Consider the following 16549-nt stretch of genomic DNA (forward strand, 5'->3'; position numbering starts at 1 on the left):
TCGATCATGATGCCTCTGTCTTGATCATGATGCCTCTGTCTTGATCATGATGCCTCTGTTTGTCTCAATCGTGAAGCCTCTGTTTGTCTCGATCATGATGCCTCTGTCATGATCATGATGCCTCTGTCTTGATCATGATGCCTCCATCTTGATCATGATGCCTCCATCTTGATCATGATGCCTCCATCTTGATCATGATGCCTCTGTCTTGAGCATGATGCCTCTGTCTTGATCATGATGCCTCTGTCTTGATCATGATGCCTCTGTTTGTCTCAATTGTGACGCCTCTGTTTGTCTCAATCGTGAAGCCTCTGTTTGTCTCGATCATGATGCCTCTGTCATGATCATGATGCCTCTGTCTTGATCATGATGCCTCTGTCTTGATCATGATGCCTCTGTCTTGATCATGATGCCTCTGTCTTGATCATGATGCCTCTGTCTCAATCGTGACGCCTCTGTTTGTCTCAATCATGACGCCTGTTTGTCCCCGACCCTTTGTGACTCCTCATCATGGTGCCAAATACCCTGATACCATCTTCCTCCACTGTCTGTGTCTCAGACACAGACCAGGGTGTGAAGTTCCAGCCTCAGAAAGAGCAGAGGGGAAGGAGAAAGTGTAAAGAGAAGACAAATAGAAGACAAACAACAACAACGGCGAGCGAAACGAAACACAAAGTGGCTGCGAGTTCATTAATTAGCATTTCAAATGGGACAAACTCAAGATGACAGCATCGTGCTTGTCAAATCAGATCATGCCCTGGCTGTGGGAGAAAAGGAGCGGCGATGAGAAGGGGAGGGAGAGCGCTCAGAGCTACGTTCTGCCTGCTGCAGCTGCTTCATGACTGGGCGCCAGCGGTTTCTTTCTCCCTCTCATCTCCTTTGATTACTCTGGACCCGCCCCTCCACTCTGTGCTGTCCCCTAGTGAATGTCACTGCTGTCTAAATAAGATGTGACAATTAAAACATCATCTTATCTTCAGGCTAAGAGGAGGGGGAGAGGAGAAGAGAGGAGGAGGGCGGATAGGGTCCTTGCTTGTGCCTGGGTGTAGGGCAACGACACCACAGGAGTCCCACATGAAAAAATACTACAGTCTACTGTAGAATACTACAGTACTTAGTATAGAATTCTGTAGTAAACTGCAGTATACTGTAGAATATTATACTGCACACTGGTATCCCTCAATAATGTGTAATACTTACTATAGAATGTTGTAGTATACTGTAGTAAAAACTACAGTATTATCAGCAAAAACACTCAGCAGTAAATACTACAGTAATGTCAGCCAAAACATTACAGTCCAAAAAAACACACAAAGAAAATACTATAGTAATTACTACAGTATTACTACAGTAATTACTATACCTTGCCCATTTCCCTCCCCATATCCCAATTTCTGCCACACATAAGTGAGAAACCTACATTCCAAGTATAGACCATATATTGTGTTCCCTACAGGTTATAGAAATGAGCAGAAGCTCTGAACTCTCCGTTCAGAACCCAGTCCTACTGACCTACAGGTTACGAAACATTTTCTTTTAGTATTTCTCCAGTAGGTTTCCTGAAGGAGAAAGCCCCCACTTCTATGTCAAAGATAATAAAACAAAAACACTACAGTAAATACTACAGTAATGTCTGCAAAAACACTACAGTAAATACTACAGTAATGTCTGCAAAAACACTACAGTAAATACTACAGTATACCACAGTCCACAAAAACACTACAGTAAATACTGCAGTATACTACAGTCCACAAAAACACTACAGTAAATACTACAGTTATGACTGCAAAAACACTAATAATATAATATATCCCATTTAGCAGAAGCTTTTGTCCAAAGCGACTTACAAGTCGGCTGGGGCCACTACTTTTACATATGGGTGGCCCTAGCGGGAATCGAACCCACGACGCTTGGCGTTGCAAGCGCCATGCTCTACCGACTGAGCCACACAGTAAATACTACAGTATACTACAGTCCACAAAAACACTACAGTAAATACTACAGTTATGTCTGCAACAACACTACAGTAAATACTACAGTAATGTCTGCAAAAACACTACAGTAAATACTACAGTAATGTCTGCAAAAACACTACAGTAAATGCTACAGTATACTACAGTCCACAAAAACACTACAGTAAATACTTCAGTCCGCAAAAACACTACAGTAAATACTACAGTATACTACAATCCACAAAAACACAAGACAGGCACATGTATAGCTTGACTAGGCTTGACAAGGAAAATTGGAGGACTTGGCTAAAGCACAGGCAGATCTGGAGACTGAGATACCACATTGAGTTGTAAGTGAGACAGACAGAGAGGGATGTCTTTATTCTTTTGAAACTTTTGTGAGTGTTATGTTTACTGTTCATTTTGTATTGTTTATTTCACTTTTGTTCTATTTCTCTTGCTTTGGCAATGTTAACATATGTTTCCCATGCCAATACAGCCCTTAAATTGAACATTGAATGAATAGAAGGGGAGAGAGAGAGAGAGGGGGGGGGCAGGGTGGGTGTAAGCTCCCCGCTCCAAGGCACTCTGCAGGGAAGCAAAGAAAACAGTAGAAGAGTGACAATAAAGAGGGAAAGGAGAGAAAATACTGAGATGATGGAGAGGACTAAGAGAGAGAAGAGAGAGAGAATAGAGGGAGATGAGATGTACGCTCTGAGTCAAGAGGGAGAAGAAGGAGAAGAGGGAGAAGAGGGAGAAGAAGGAGAAGAGGGAGAAGAAGGAGAAGAGGGAGAAGAGGGAGAAGAAGGAGAAGAGGGAGAAGAAGGAGAAGAGGGAGAAGAGGGAGAAGAGGGAGAAAAAGGAGAAGAGGGAGAAGAGGGAGAAGAGGGAGAAGAGGGAGAAGAAGGAGAAGAGGGAGAAGAGGGAGAAGAGGGAGAAGAGGGAGAAGAAGGAGAAGAGGGAGAAGATGGAGAAGAGGGAGAAGGAGATAGGATGGAAAGGAGAAGTATGCTCCTGCAAGCCGCCACACGTTAGAGAATTTGTTTACAGTTTCCTGTCCTGCATGTGATCAACAACCAGTTAAAAATGACTACAGTGCAAAAGGAGAAAAGTACTGTATCTAAGGCCTTGGGAGCTGAGAGCTGTACCAGGGGGTTAGTTGGTAAGATGTGTGTGCTGGGCTCTATACCAGCCTGCCGCAGGGCACAGGGCTGGAACCAGCCCCAAAACAGCCCTATTTTCACTGGGAGGCAGCTCAGCCAGGAACCATGGGCCCTGCCCTGGGGAACCACACACACAGGGGTACACACTCACAAACACACACACACACACACACACACACACACACACACACACACACACACACACGCACTGTACTGAACATAATGCAGTAGACTCAGTAGACACAAATATTTTGGTGCATATTTATTATTTGGATCAACAGAACAGGCCATATTGTATCACTCGACGCATTGCATCGAGGACATAAATATATCTCTTCCATCTAAGTATATATAGAAACAGATCTTCCCTTTCTAGGTACAGAGATATCTGTCAATCATGGCAATACAGGTCTACAGTAAATGACAGACATTGGTCCAAGATAGTACATCACCACACAAATGACCAGTATTATGTTTGATTAGATATCACTATCAACAGATCGTAGATATAACATACATTTTGACATGAAACACCACACACTTGTTCGTGCACAGCAACTGGCGTGGAATGATATTACTACGTGCTACTTCTACTTGTGCTTTCTTTGATACCAGTGGTTGGTGTATCCTTCTACCACTCTAGGTTCCAAGCTTCAGACGTCAGGGATCTCTCTCACTCTGATATATCAGGTGTTATTTCCAGTGTCCTCTTTGAATTCATTCATCATTCTATTTTAGCAGTACTAAAAGTGCTTTCCTTGAGAAACTTGGTCCGCCATTTAAGCTCACTTTAAAACGGTTATATTTGTTCAAAATACAATTCTAAAATGCTCTATTCAAAATAGAAATACCATACTCAAAAAGAAGGTTTTCACATGGCACGGGTTCAAACACACACTTGCATGTAACGATACTGAAATACATAACCTCTGCCTATGTCACATGACCCATTTAAAGGTCTATTGAGTCAAAGTGGTTTAACATTAGTTGCTGGTCATTGCTAACGTTACTCCTCTAAATCTTAAGCTGGTAATATTTTAGAGTTCACACTTTAGCAGGCCTGCCACACCAGGGCAGACTATTGAGATGTGCAGGGCAGGGCGTGTGAACGTGGAGGTCGTGCACATTTTGAGCAGGAGTTAGAGTGGAATAATATTGCTACTGACCCTATGGGATTTCAAACTGAACATCCAGTATACTGCAATCTGAGTAAGATTATTGCACATTTAAAAGAGTTTACCCACACACAAGATTTTACTGATATAGAGGTTACCCTGACGGCTGGTTATTTGGTGTGTGTGTGTGTGTGTGTGTGTGTGTGTGTGTGTGTGTGTGTGTGTGTGTGTGTGTGTGTGTGTGTGTGTGTGTGTGTGTGTGTGTGTGTGTGCATGTATGTTGGCGTATACTGTTTGCTTGTCCCAGATACCCACACCGCTGTGTCTTGGTTGCACGAGGACAGACCAGTCACTCTGGGTCGGGCCGTACTGTGACCAATGAGAGAAAAGATCATCAGAAGGTCAAAGGTAAACTGGGGTCAAACAGGCATAAAACAACAGGCCAACAATTACAATAGCAGTCGCAAACTGTTTTAACTCCTTGCCTACAACACAGTGAATGGCACATCCAAACACAAAACAAAAAAGAACAAATATCCCAAGAAATCTTGCGAACTCAGCCACACACAAAACAACGACCAAATCAAAACAGAATGTTCCTGAACTGCGACAACCGCGGAGACAAATCCAATTATTTACGTCTCATGTTGCAAATTAGTTGTAATGGACAGAGTCGTGAAAATAAATAAGCACCCGCGAAGAGAAACAAAAGAAATGCAATTTCTAATTAACATGAAAGAGAAACGGAGGGCCGTGTTAGTAAACCCATCTTTCATCCCTCTTCTCATCCCTCTTCTCATCCCTCACTCCCCTCATCTTAGACAACGCGTTTGTTTGTGCCCAATGTCTTCTTCTTGGGGAGGCGGACACCATTCTGTTTCTCATCCAAATTAAATGTCAACAGATTTAACATCAGGCTGGAGATTTTTCTGCATTTTGTCGATGTTATTGTTCATTTAGGCTCCTCCGTCTCTCCCTCTCCCTCTCCCCTCCCCGCCTCTCTCTCTCTCTCTCACTCTCTCTCTCACTCTCTTTCTCTCTCTCTCACTCTCTTTCTCTCTCACACTCTCTCTCTCTCTTTCTCTCTCTCGGTCAAGCAGCGTCATTTGCGGCATCTTGGCTTTGATCACAAAGGCTGAGACAATAATTAGGTTTGTGTAATTACAGCAGGCATCTTAATGAGAGCTTTCAGGGCTGTGTGTCTGCTCTATCTCCCATCCCTGCCCGGCCATTTCTACATGAACCTCCTCCTATCTCCTCTGTCTGGCTGTGTGTCGGCGCCACAATGAGCTACAGGGGGAGAGAAGCTATCGCTAGGGCCACACATACACTCAGATAAGGTTTACACACAAAGGCAGGCAGGCACGCACACACACAGATCCACACCCACACAGCTACACACACAGCACTAGTGGTTTGGCAGAGGAGACACACACAAGCTCTCACACAAAGCCGTGGCGATGAGGAGATTTAGAGGGAAAACGATAATCACCTGACCTAGCCCTGACAGGGTGAAATGATATGAGGCAGAGAGGAACACAAACTCACAGACGTAACAGAGAGACGGCCAGACAGACAGAGAGAGATACTGAGAAAGATCTAGACTGAATGAATGACCCACTCAGTTTAACACCCCCACTAGCAAAGGTATTCTGGTAGGCAGTAAGGGGGAGTGGGATGGTATCCATTTACAGCTCTTAACCAAGGCGATTGAGAGTAGAACATACAGATATGTGGCAAGCTACAGGGCAGAATACACACTACACTTTACTAATACAAAATGGCCCTGATACACTAACACAGAGGAGACAGAATCGAGATGAATCTAGTATGTATCTCTATGGAATAGTCTGTGTGCTGAGGATGACATCAGTCTAGGTCAGACAGTTGGCAGGCCCTGACGTCCATCCAGCTGTTACCATTACTGTGGGAGAGGCCACATCTGCTGTGAGTGCCTGCATACAGACGTACCTGTTTGGTTGATTGCGTGACAGAGGACACTGTGCTTGCCTAACAGTACAGCTTCCTTCACTGTCCCTGTCCACTTGCTGGGCTCAAATGAGTGATCCACTGCTTCGCAAACACACGTGACCGCCGACTCGACAACTTCTTAGCCAGCTGCGCCTCCTAAAAGGATCCAAACTGATAGCGCGAGTGGAGGTTACAATACAATCGACCTCTGTCACACGTGTCTCACTCTGGTTGAATTAAATGACGTTGAACCAACGTGGAATAGACGTTGAATTGATGTCTGTGACCACCTTACCCGTATATCTGTGAGCTCCTTCATCAGTCTAGAGGCCAGCTGGGGGAAATCCTCCTGGCAGGGGATATGTAGGTTCTAGAGAGAGAGACACACAATTTAAAAATACTACTTTCTGGAGTAGCTGTTTAGCGGTTTATGACAAAGTGTTAAACGTGAAAGTGCTTGATTCTAATGTTTTGATCGCTTGCTTGATTGCATCATTCATCCATCCATTCAGTCATTCATCCATTCATTCATTCATCCATATGTTGTAAGGGTAGTGAGTTGTGGTTGTGTACCTCTCCCTGGTAGAGTATGCGTCCCACAGGACTGACCACACATGCAGTACCAGAGCCAAACATCTCCTTAACACGGCCCTCTTTCAGAGCACAGCACAGGTCTGCCATGGTCAGGTACCGCTCACACACCTTAAACTCCCCCTAGAAGAGGAGAGGGAGAGGTGGATGAGGAGAGAGGGACAACCCCAGTTGTAACTAACCTGATTCAGCTTATCAACCAGCTATTCAAATAAGGTACGCTAGATTAGGGTTGGAGTGAAAGTTTACAGGATGGTAGCTCTCCAAGAACTGGGCTGGAGAGCCCTTCTCTCCCCCCCTCTCTCTATCCCCCTTCTCTCTCTCTCTCTCTCTCTCTCTCTCTCTCTCTCTCTCTCTCTCTCTCTCTCTCTCTCTCTCTCTCTCTCTGTGTCTCTCTCTCTCTCTCACACCCCAGTGTGGCATCTTAGTTGCCAGATCTGCCTGTGCTTTAGCCAAGTCCTCCGAGATTCCTTGTCATGCTATACATGTATCTGATCTGGCAACCAGGCTACTGGTTTAATGGCCAGTGATAGCCGCTGGTATAGTGCATGTGCCCCTGTAGCAGATGGAAGCACCCCTGGTGGTATGTCCATGCGAGTGTCAAGTCCATCTTTCCCTTAATTAAACCCTGAGTGCAATGGCAAGTTCAACCCTCTATCTTTCTGTTGCCCCCTAGCTTGTGCCCTGTGTTGTTGTTGAACTATCTTATGTCTTACCCTTAGAGAACACATTGTACTTGCCCCCCTCTTACCCTCTCTATATACAGTACCAGTCAAAAGTTTGGACACACCTACTCATTCCAGGGTTTTTCTTTATTTTTGCTGTTTTCTACATTGCAGAATAATAGTGAAGACATCAATACTATGAAATAACATATATGAAATCATGCAGTAACCAAAAAAGTGTTGAACAAATCAAAACATATTTTAGATTTGAGATTCTTCAAAGTAGCCACCTTCGCCTTGATGACAGCTTTGCACACTCTTGGCATTCTCTCAACCAGCTTCATGAGGTAGTCACCTGGAATGCATTTCAATTAACCAGTGTGCCTTGTTCAAAGTTAATTTGTGGAATTGGTTTCCTTCTTAATGCATTTGAGACAATCAGTTGCGTTGTGACAAGGTAGGGGTGGTATATAGAAGATAGCCCTAATTTGCAAAACAAAATCTAAAAACCTGTTTTTGCTTTGTCATTATGGGGTACTGTGTGTAGATTAATGAGGGAAAAAAATGATTTAATCCATTTTTGAATAAGGTTATTTCACCATTTCCTGGTGAGTTCCAGGATGCTCTGCCACGTGATCCCAGGTAGGATTATTCCCTCCAGAGGTGGCGTTGCCAGCTCCTCCTCTGGAGAGAAAAACATTGGATGAACAAATTCATTTAACAGATCTTTTAGTGTCAATGGAATAATGTTGGAGGAAATTATAGTTGAAATGATTAATTATGTATACATTTAAATTAGAACCATTTACTTTAATATTATTATGTTGTGGTATGAAATGTATGGATTTTTGGTTAAACTAGGACCGAAAATGTAGGTAAAACAAATTAATTGTCTGTACCTTGCGGGAAAGGGAGAAGGAGGGCATATATCCTTTCAGACAGATAAGAATATTTGTTTGATGTTCCATTAGTGGAGAAAAGTATATATTTTAGACAGATTGGAATGTTTGTTTTATGAGGGGAGTAGAAGACGGTCTCCAGACCTGAAGACACTGCGTGGATCGGAGAGAGTGTGAGAAACTGATGACGTCATTTTATGTTCTCTCTTTAAAATGTAATGTTCTTTGTATTTTGGGTCAGTACTCATCAAGAATAAATGCTTAACTTGTTTTTAAGACTGGTCTCGAACTATTTCATGTAAAAATGATAAACTTACAACTTATCATGAAATAGATAGAGTGTGATTTTGGTTTTGGCTACAAAACATACAGGAATTTAGAATTCCTCTAACAAATAACTAATCTGACCCAGTTTAAAGAGATGAGGTGAAGAGGTGAAGAACAGCACTGGCTATGTAAGACTGCAGCTGCGATGATATACACTCTAACCACTAGATGTCGCTGTTGTACAATCAGACACAAAGATTTGTTTCCTGTTCAGTAACATTATGTCCATATCAACAGATCTAGAAGAGGATGGTCGTGTTCCCCTGCTCAGACATTGCTGACACATGCCAGATCTTCCAATGCCTGGATAGGTATTTTAAGTATCAGCTAACCACGTCATATGTTCTAGAAATTGTGTGGCATGCAACCATTGGTTGATGCATGGAATGTCTGAACATGGGAACGCAACCCATATTTCCTTTGGCCTTGTACAATCGCAAAAGCCCGATTAAAGCAAAGGTATTATCTCTAATCTCATTGGCCATGACACTGAAAGTGATCATGATTACCTCCTTTCTCATTATTCCAGAAGAGGAACATGTTCATGGTTCCGACCTCTGTGATATGATGGTCGTCTCCGTACAGCCAGAGGACCTGCTTGGCACCCATAATCCACTGCTTCATGCTGGGCGTAGATAGATGCTCCATAGTTCCTGTAAACAAACCACCATGTTCATGTTCATTTTAATCCACAAACGAGAGTTGTTCATTTACATTTAAATTCCATGTGTTGTAATCCAAAATGATTTGACACTGTTCCGTTCGTTAGAGTAACCAAGCGCGTGATCTTATTGTGTACTGTACATAAATCGTGTCACAATGGAATCCAAAGCTCTTTAGAGTTGAATCTGGTGTAAAGCTGTATTAATAGTGTTGGCAGGGTGGGGATATTAGGGTCAGGACAAATTAGTAGAACACGTTGCAAAGCAAGCATTTTTACTGCATCTCAAAAGAATACTACCATGTCTGTTCTTCCTTTACTCAAAGGGTACAGTAACCAATTCCATCCTAACTTGTGATGTGTTGGATATTTTACAGTCTCCAGTCCCTCCTCTAACCCTCCCATCTTACAGTCTCCAGTCCCTCCTCTAACCCTTCCATCTTTCAGTCTCCAGTCCCTCCTCTAACCCTCCCATCTTTCAGTCTCAAGTCCCTCCTCTAACCCTCCCATCTTACAGTCTCCATTCCCTCCTCTAACCCTCCCATCTTACAGTCTCCAGTCCCTCCTCTAACCCCCCCATCTTACAGTCTCCAGTCCCTCCTCTAACCCTCCCATCTTACAGTCTCCATTCCCTCCTCTAACCCTCCCATCTTACAGTCTCCATTCCCTCCTCTAACCCTCCCATCTTACAGTCTCCATTCCCTCCTCTAACCCTCCCATCTTACAATCTCCAGTCCCTCCTCTAAACGTCCCATCTTACAGTCTCCAGTCCCTCCTCTACCCTCCCATCTTACAGTCTCCCGTCCCTCCTCTACCCTCCCATCTTTCAGTCTCAAGTCCCTCCTCTAACCCTCCCATCTTACAGTCTCCATTCCCTCCTCTAACCCTCCCATCTTACAGTCTCCAGTCCCTCCTCTAACCCCCCCATCTTACAGTCTCCAGTCCCTCCTCTAACCCTCCCATCTTACAGTCTCCATTCCCTCCTCTAACCCTCCCATCTTACAGTCTCCATTCCCTCCTCTAACCCTCCCATCTTACAGTCTCCATTCCCTCCTCTAACCCTCCCATCTTACAATCTCCAGTCCCTCCTCTAAACGTCCCATCTTACAGTCTCCAGTCCCTCCTCTACCCTCCCATCTTACAGTCTCCAGTCCCTCCTCTACCCTCCCATCTTACAGTCTCCAGTCCCTCCTCTTACCCTCCCACCTTACAGTCTCCAGTCCCTCCTCCAACCCTCCCATCTTACAGTCTCCAGTCCCTCCTCTAACCCTCCCATCTTACAATCTCCAGTCCCTCCTCTAAACTTCCCATCTTACAGTCTCCAGTCCCTTTTTTAAACCTCCCCTCTTATGGTCTCCAGTCCCTCCTCTAACCCGCCCATCTTACAGTCTCCCGTCCCTCCTCTAACCTTCCCATCTTACAGTCTCCAGTCCCTCCTCTACCCTCCCATCTTACAGTCTCCCGTCCCTCCTCTAACCCTCCCATCTTACAGTCTCCAGTCCCTCCTCTACCCTCCCATCTTACAGTCTCCCGTCCCTCCTCTAACCCTCCCATCTTACAGTCTCCAGTCCCTCCTCTACCCTCCCATCTTACAGTCTCCAGTCCCTCCTCTAACCCTCCCATCTTACAGTCTCCAGTCCCTCCTCTAACCCTCCCATCTTACAGTCTCCAGTCCCTCCTCTAACCCTCCCATCTTACAGTCTCCCGTCCCTCCTCTAACCCTCCCATCTTACAGTCTCCAGTCCCTCCTCTACCCTCCCATCTTACAGTCTCCAGTCCCTCCTCTTACCCTCCCATCTTACAGTCTCCCGTCCCTCCTCTAACCCTCCCATCTTACAGTCTCCAGTCCCTCCTCTACCCTCCCATCTTACAGTCTCCAGTCCCTCCTCTAACCCTCCCATCTTACAGTCTCCCGTCCCTCCTCTAACCCTCCCATCTTACAGTCTCCCGTCCCTCCTCTAACCCTCCCATCTTACAGTCTCCAGTCCCTCCTCTAACCCTCCCATCTTACAGTCTCCCGTCCCTCCTCTAACCCTCCCATCTTACAGTCTCCAGTCCCTCCTCTACCCTCCCATCTTACAGTCTCCAGTCCCTCCTCTTACCCTCCCATCTTACAGTCTCCTGTCCCTCCTCTAACCTTCCCATCTTACAGTCTCCTGTCCCTCCTCTCCAGGCTCTGATGTATTTGGAGTCGGCCCAGAGAGAGACAGGTTTAGCTCCTGTACTGAAGAAGGAACCAACAGGACTCAGGATCACATAAAGTAGAGCACGGGACGGCTTCTTCACTCCTAGAGAGTGAAGGAAGGGACACAGGCCACACACACACACGCTAGGAAGGGACACAGGCCACACACACACACATACACACATGTCAATAGTTGACATACTCTTGAACTATTCACAAATAAATTATTGCTACTTCACCAACAAGTACAGGGGAAGCTAGATAGAGGGAGAGCCCTGTCACAGCATATGAGAGTGAATGAGACAGGCCCTCACAGAAGGAGACAGAGAGTGGTTGGTTGGTCATCTCCTCACCTCAGTACCCAGGAAGTTGGGTCGGATGTAGAGACTGACAGAGTCTGACTGGGGTACCCACTCCAGATCCACCTGTACCAGCCTCATGATACACTCTACCAACTCGGCCCTGTCAAAGGCCTGAAGGAGGGAGGGGGGAGATGGAGAGATGACCAATGAAAGGTTGAGCCAGGAAAGGAGAAGTTGGACAAAAATATGAACAAACAGAACATTCAGTGACTGCAGCAGACACTACAGAAAGTCCTGTAGGAGACTCTCTTATCCAGAGTGACTTAAAGTTAGTGCATTCATCTTAAGATAGCTTAGTGAGACAGCCACGTATCGCAGTTGTCGCAAGTACATTTGTCTCAATTAAAAAGTTATCTGCAAAGTCAGTGCTAGTAGGAAAACCAATTATGTTGATGCTCTGGGGAACATTGTTCCAGTCTTGTACTGTACATGACATGACACACTGTAGATACTAGACACTGTATCTACACAGAACACAAACATGAACTCAACATGCAAAAATGTCAAAGATTTTACTGAGTCACAGTTCATATAAGGAAATCAGTCACTTGAAAAAAATAAAAATCATTGGGCCCCAATCTGTGGATTTCACATGACTGGGAATATAGATATGCGTCTGTTGGTCACAGATACCTTAAAGAAAAGGTAGGGGGGGTGGATCAGAAAACCGGCCAGTATCTGGTGTGGCCACCATTTGTCTCATGCAGCGCATATCAGGCTGTTGGTTGTGGCCTGTGGAATGTGGAATGTTGTCCCCCTCCTCTTCAATGGCTGTGTGAAGTTGCTGGATATTGGTGGAAACTGGAACACATTATCGTACACATCAATCCATAGCATCCCAAACATGCTCAATGGGTGACATGTCTGGTGAGTATGTAGGCCAAGGAAGAACTGGAACATTTTCAGCTTCCAGGAATTGTGTACAGATCCTTGCAACATGGGGCTGTGCATTATCATGCTGAAACATGAGGTGTTTGTGGCAGATGAATGGCACGACAATGGGCCTCAGGTTCTCGTCACGGTATCTCTGTGTATTCAAATGGCCATCGATAAAATGCTATTGTGTTCGTTGTCCATAGTTTACAGTATGCCTGCCCAAACCATAATCCCACCGCCACCATGGGGCCCTCTGTTCACAATGTTGACGTCAGCAAACCGCTCGCCCACATGACATCATACACGTGGTCTGCGGTTGTGAGTGAGGTTGGACGTACTGCCAAATTCTCTAAAACAACATTGGAGGCGGCTTATGGTAGAAAAAATGTACATTAAATTATCTGTCAACAGCTCCAATTACACGCTCCGTCAAAATCTTATTCATATGTGGCAATGTGAGTGGGCTTTTATTGTCCCCAGCACAAGGTGCACCTGCGTAATGATCATGTTCTTTAATCAGCTTCCTGGTATGCTACACCTGTCAGATGGATGGATTACCTTGGCAAGGGAGAAATACTCACTAACAGGGATGTTTGTTCAGTACCACAGCCTGTATGTGTTCTTACCGGCAGGCAGGCCCTCTCTGCAGACTTCACCATACGGTTCATGTTAAGCATGGGTCTGAAGAGACGGACTTTGTCATCAGCACCTCGGTATGCCTTCATACCCTCAAACAACTGACCAGAGATCAGAGGAGAGGAAAGAGACAGGGGTTACGACTGGCAGACAGGAAGAACCACTGACCTCGAGTCATTCTCTGAACAGAGTGAATATACTAAAATGAAAAATGTAAACATAATGAATGAGGTCCAGAATGGGAAATTGGCTTCCTGAACCTATGTGTGTGTGTGTGTGTGTGTGTGTGTGTAAGTTTCAGTACAAATGAGCGTACATGTGTTGGCCATTTATGTCCAACCCACTGTCCTTCAACTATCCTAGCTGTGCCCATTCTTATCCTAGCTACAATTAAAATGTAGTACATTCATCTTAAGCTCTCAACACAAACTCTCAGCAACTCAGCAGCACAGTCTGTTTCCAGATCGAAGACACTGAAATAGGGGCTGTAAGATGTGACAACCATGGGGAAGGTCCTATACATACCTGTAGTGTAGATGCTAACCTGTACATTTTCACCAGTGTTGGAATTGCTCATTGGTAGGCTGGTGCCAAGTATGTTACATTAACTACACGTGCCTGTTTAAGCCTTTCATTTGGGAAGTTTTCAGATATTTTGTTTGTTTTGACAGTCGTTTCGCACATTTTGTTAGTATTTCTGCCATCATTCATTTTCGAACACTATAATTTAATGAACCGGCACCTGATTTTGCACCTTTAACTTTGTCTCCTGCTGCTTTGTCATATCTTTTGAATTAATTAATATTATTAGACATATTTAAAATACATATAGATTGCCTAAGTTATTTTAGTACAAAATAATATAAAAATATATTTTTTAATGTTTGTAATAAATCTACCAACATATTTCCACTGTTAGTCTTCATTACTTTCAGGTGGGCAGCAAGAATGGACAGCATGAGCGTGAGATACATGAACTTTCTAACAAGGCCTAACAAGGTGGTGTTTCCTACCTGCACAGCGTAGTGCATGGCTGAGCAGGCCGCGTGGAGAGACAGGTTACCAAAGGGATTGATGTGAGGTTTCTGCCAGCCTCCAGCGTTGGTCCACTCTATGGTCAACATGTGGTCAGAGAACAGAGTTCCAAACACCAGATTGGTCAGGTCAGGTTTGGCCTTGTGGGTCTGGGACAGCTCAATGACCAGGTCAGCTGCCTGGGGGGAAGGATATAGAGGACATGGTTTACATGTAAACTCATTCACACTGCTTTAGGTGTAATATACTGTATGTCATTGTCCACAAACACTGTTGTAAAATGTATAGGTCAAAACAATGTCCATTTGATAAAGGAGTACTTTGTGGACATTTCAAAGTTAATTTATTCTGTGTTCATTTTTGTATCATCTTTAGTACAGTGTAGGCCGACATGATCCCAATTCTAGCTCCAAGAAGCCGGCATTTACAAAAAGTCTTTGGTGCTGATATATTGGCGCATTGAACCATGTCGTGTGCCGTAGTTTAAAAAAATCTGTGGATAGTTGTCACGCCCTGAACTTAGAGATCCTTTTTATGTCTCTATGTTGGTTTGGTCAGGACGTGAGTTGGGGTGGGCATTCTATGTTTTGTGATTCTATGATTTTCTATTTCTAGGTTTTCGCCGGGTAGGGTTCTCAATCAGGGACAGCTGTCTATCGTTGTCTCTGATTGGGAACCATACTTAGGTACCCTTTTTCCCACCTGTGTTTGTGGGAAGTTAACGTTGTTTGATGGCACATAGCCTTAAGCGGCACGTTTTGTATTGTTTATTGTTTTGTCGGCGTCACCCAAATAAAAAGGAAATATGTACGCTCACCACGCTGCACCTTGGTCCAGTTCTATCAACAGCCATGACAATAGTGCTAAAAACAATGACGTCATACCTGAATTCCAACATCTTTAGACACCTTTGCCATTGTACAGGAATGTAAACTTTTGTTACATTACATCCTTATTCTAAAATGTATTGAATAAATAAAAATCCTCATCAATCTACACACAATACTCCATAATGACAAAGTGAAAACAGGTTTTTAGACACTTTTGCAAATTTATAAAAAAATAACAGAAATACCTTATTTTCATAATTTACAGAAGTACTCAGACCCTTTGCTATGAGACTCAAAATTGAATTCAGGTGCAACCTGTTTCCATTGATCATCCTTGTTTCTACAACTTCATCGGAGTCCACCTGTGGTAAATTCAATAGATTGGACCTGATTTGGAAAGGCACACATCTATCGATATAAGATCCCACAGTTGACAGTGTCAGAGCAAAAACCAAGCCAGGAGGTTGAAGGAATTGTCCTTAGAGCGCCGAGACAGGATTATGTTGAGGCACAGATCTAGGGAAGTGTACCAAAACACTTCTGCAGTATTGAAGGTCCCCAAGAACACTGCCTCCATCATTCTTAAAGGGAAGAAGTTTGGAACCACGAGACTCTTCTTAGAGCTGGCCGCCTGGCCAAACTGAGCAATCGGGGGAGAAGGGACTTGGTCAGGGAGGTGACCAAGAACCTGAATGTCACTCTGACAGCGCTCCAAAGTTCCTCTGTGGAGATGGGAGAACCTTCCAGAAGGACAACCATCTTTGCAGTCCTCCACATATAAGTATTAGGATGAGCACTGTCTGAGTGGCATGGACTAAAATACAGTAGAGTACAGTATATACATATGAAATGAGTAAAACAATATGTAAACATGTTTAAAAGTGACTTGTGTTCCATGTAAAGTGACCAGTGATTCCATGTCTATGTTCATAGGGAAGCAGCCTCTAGGTTGCAGGGTTGAGTAACCGGGTGGTAGCAGGCTAGTAATGGCTATTTAACAGTCCGATGGCCTTGAGATAGAAGCTGTTTTTCAGTCTCTCGGCCCCAGCTTTGATGCACCTGTCCTGACCTCGCCTTCTGGATGATGGCAGAGTGAACAGGCCATGGCTCGGGTGGTTGATGTCCTTGATGATCTTTTTGTCCTTCCTGTGACACCGGGTGCTGTAGGTGTCCTGGAGGGCAGGTAGTGTGCCCCGGTGATGCGTTGGGCAGACTGCACCACCCTCTGGAGAGCCCTGCGGTTAAGGACATTGTACAGTTGCTGAGCACGCACCCTTGTGG

At 44.5% G+C, this 16549-nt stretch overlaps 1 non-coding gene across 1 annotated transcript; it reads left to right on the forward strand.

Moving 5' to 3' along the window:
- Window positions 1-1524: 1524 nt before the first annotated feature.
- LOC135516604 (U7 small nuclear RNA) lies at window positions 1525-1577 on the forward strand. The gene has a single exon (XR_010451951.1). It is a non-coding gene; the product is annotated as a U7 small nuclear RNA (small nuclear RNA).
- The last annotated feature ends 14972 nt before the right edge of the window (window positions 1578-16549 follow it).

Source organism: Oncorhynchus masou, chromosome 27 (assembly GCF_036934945.1).
Source record: "Oncorhynchus masou masou isolate Uvic2021 chromosome 27, UVic_Omas_1.1, whole genome shotgun sequence".
NCBI lineage: Eukaryota > Metazoa > Chordata > Actinopteri > Salmoniformes > Salmonidae > Oncorhynchus > Oncorhynchus masou.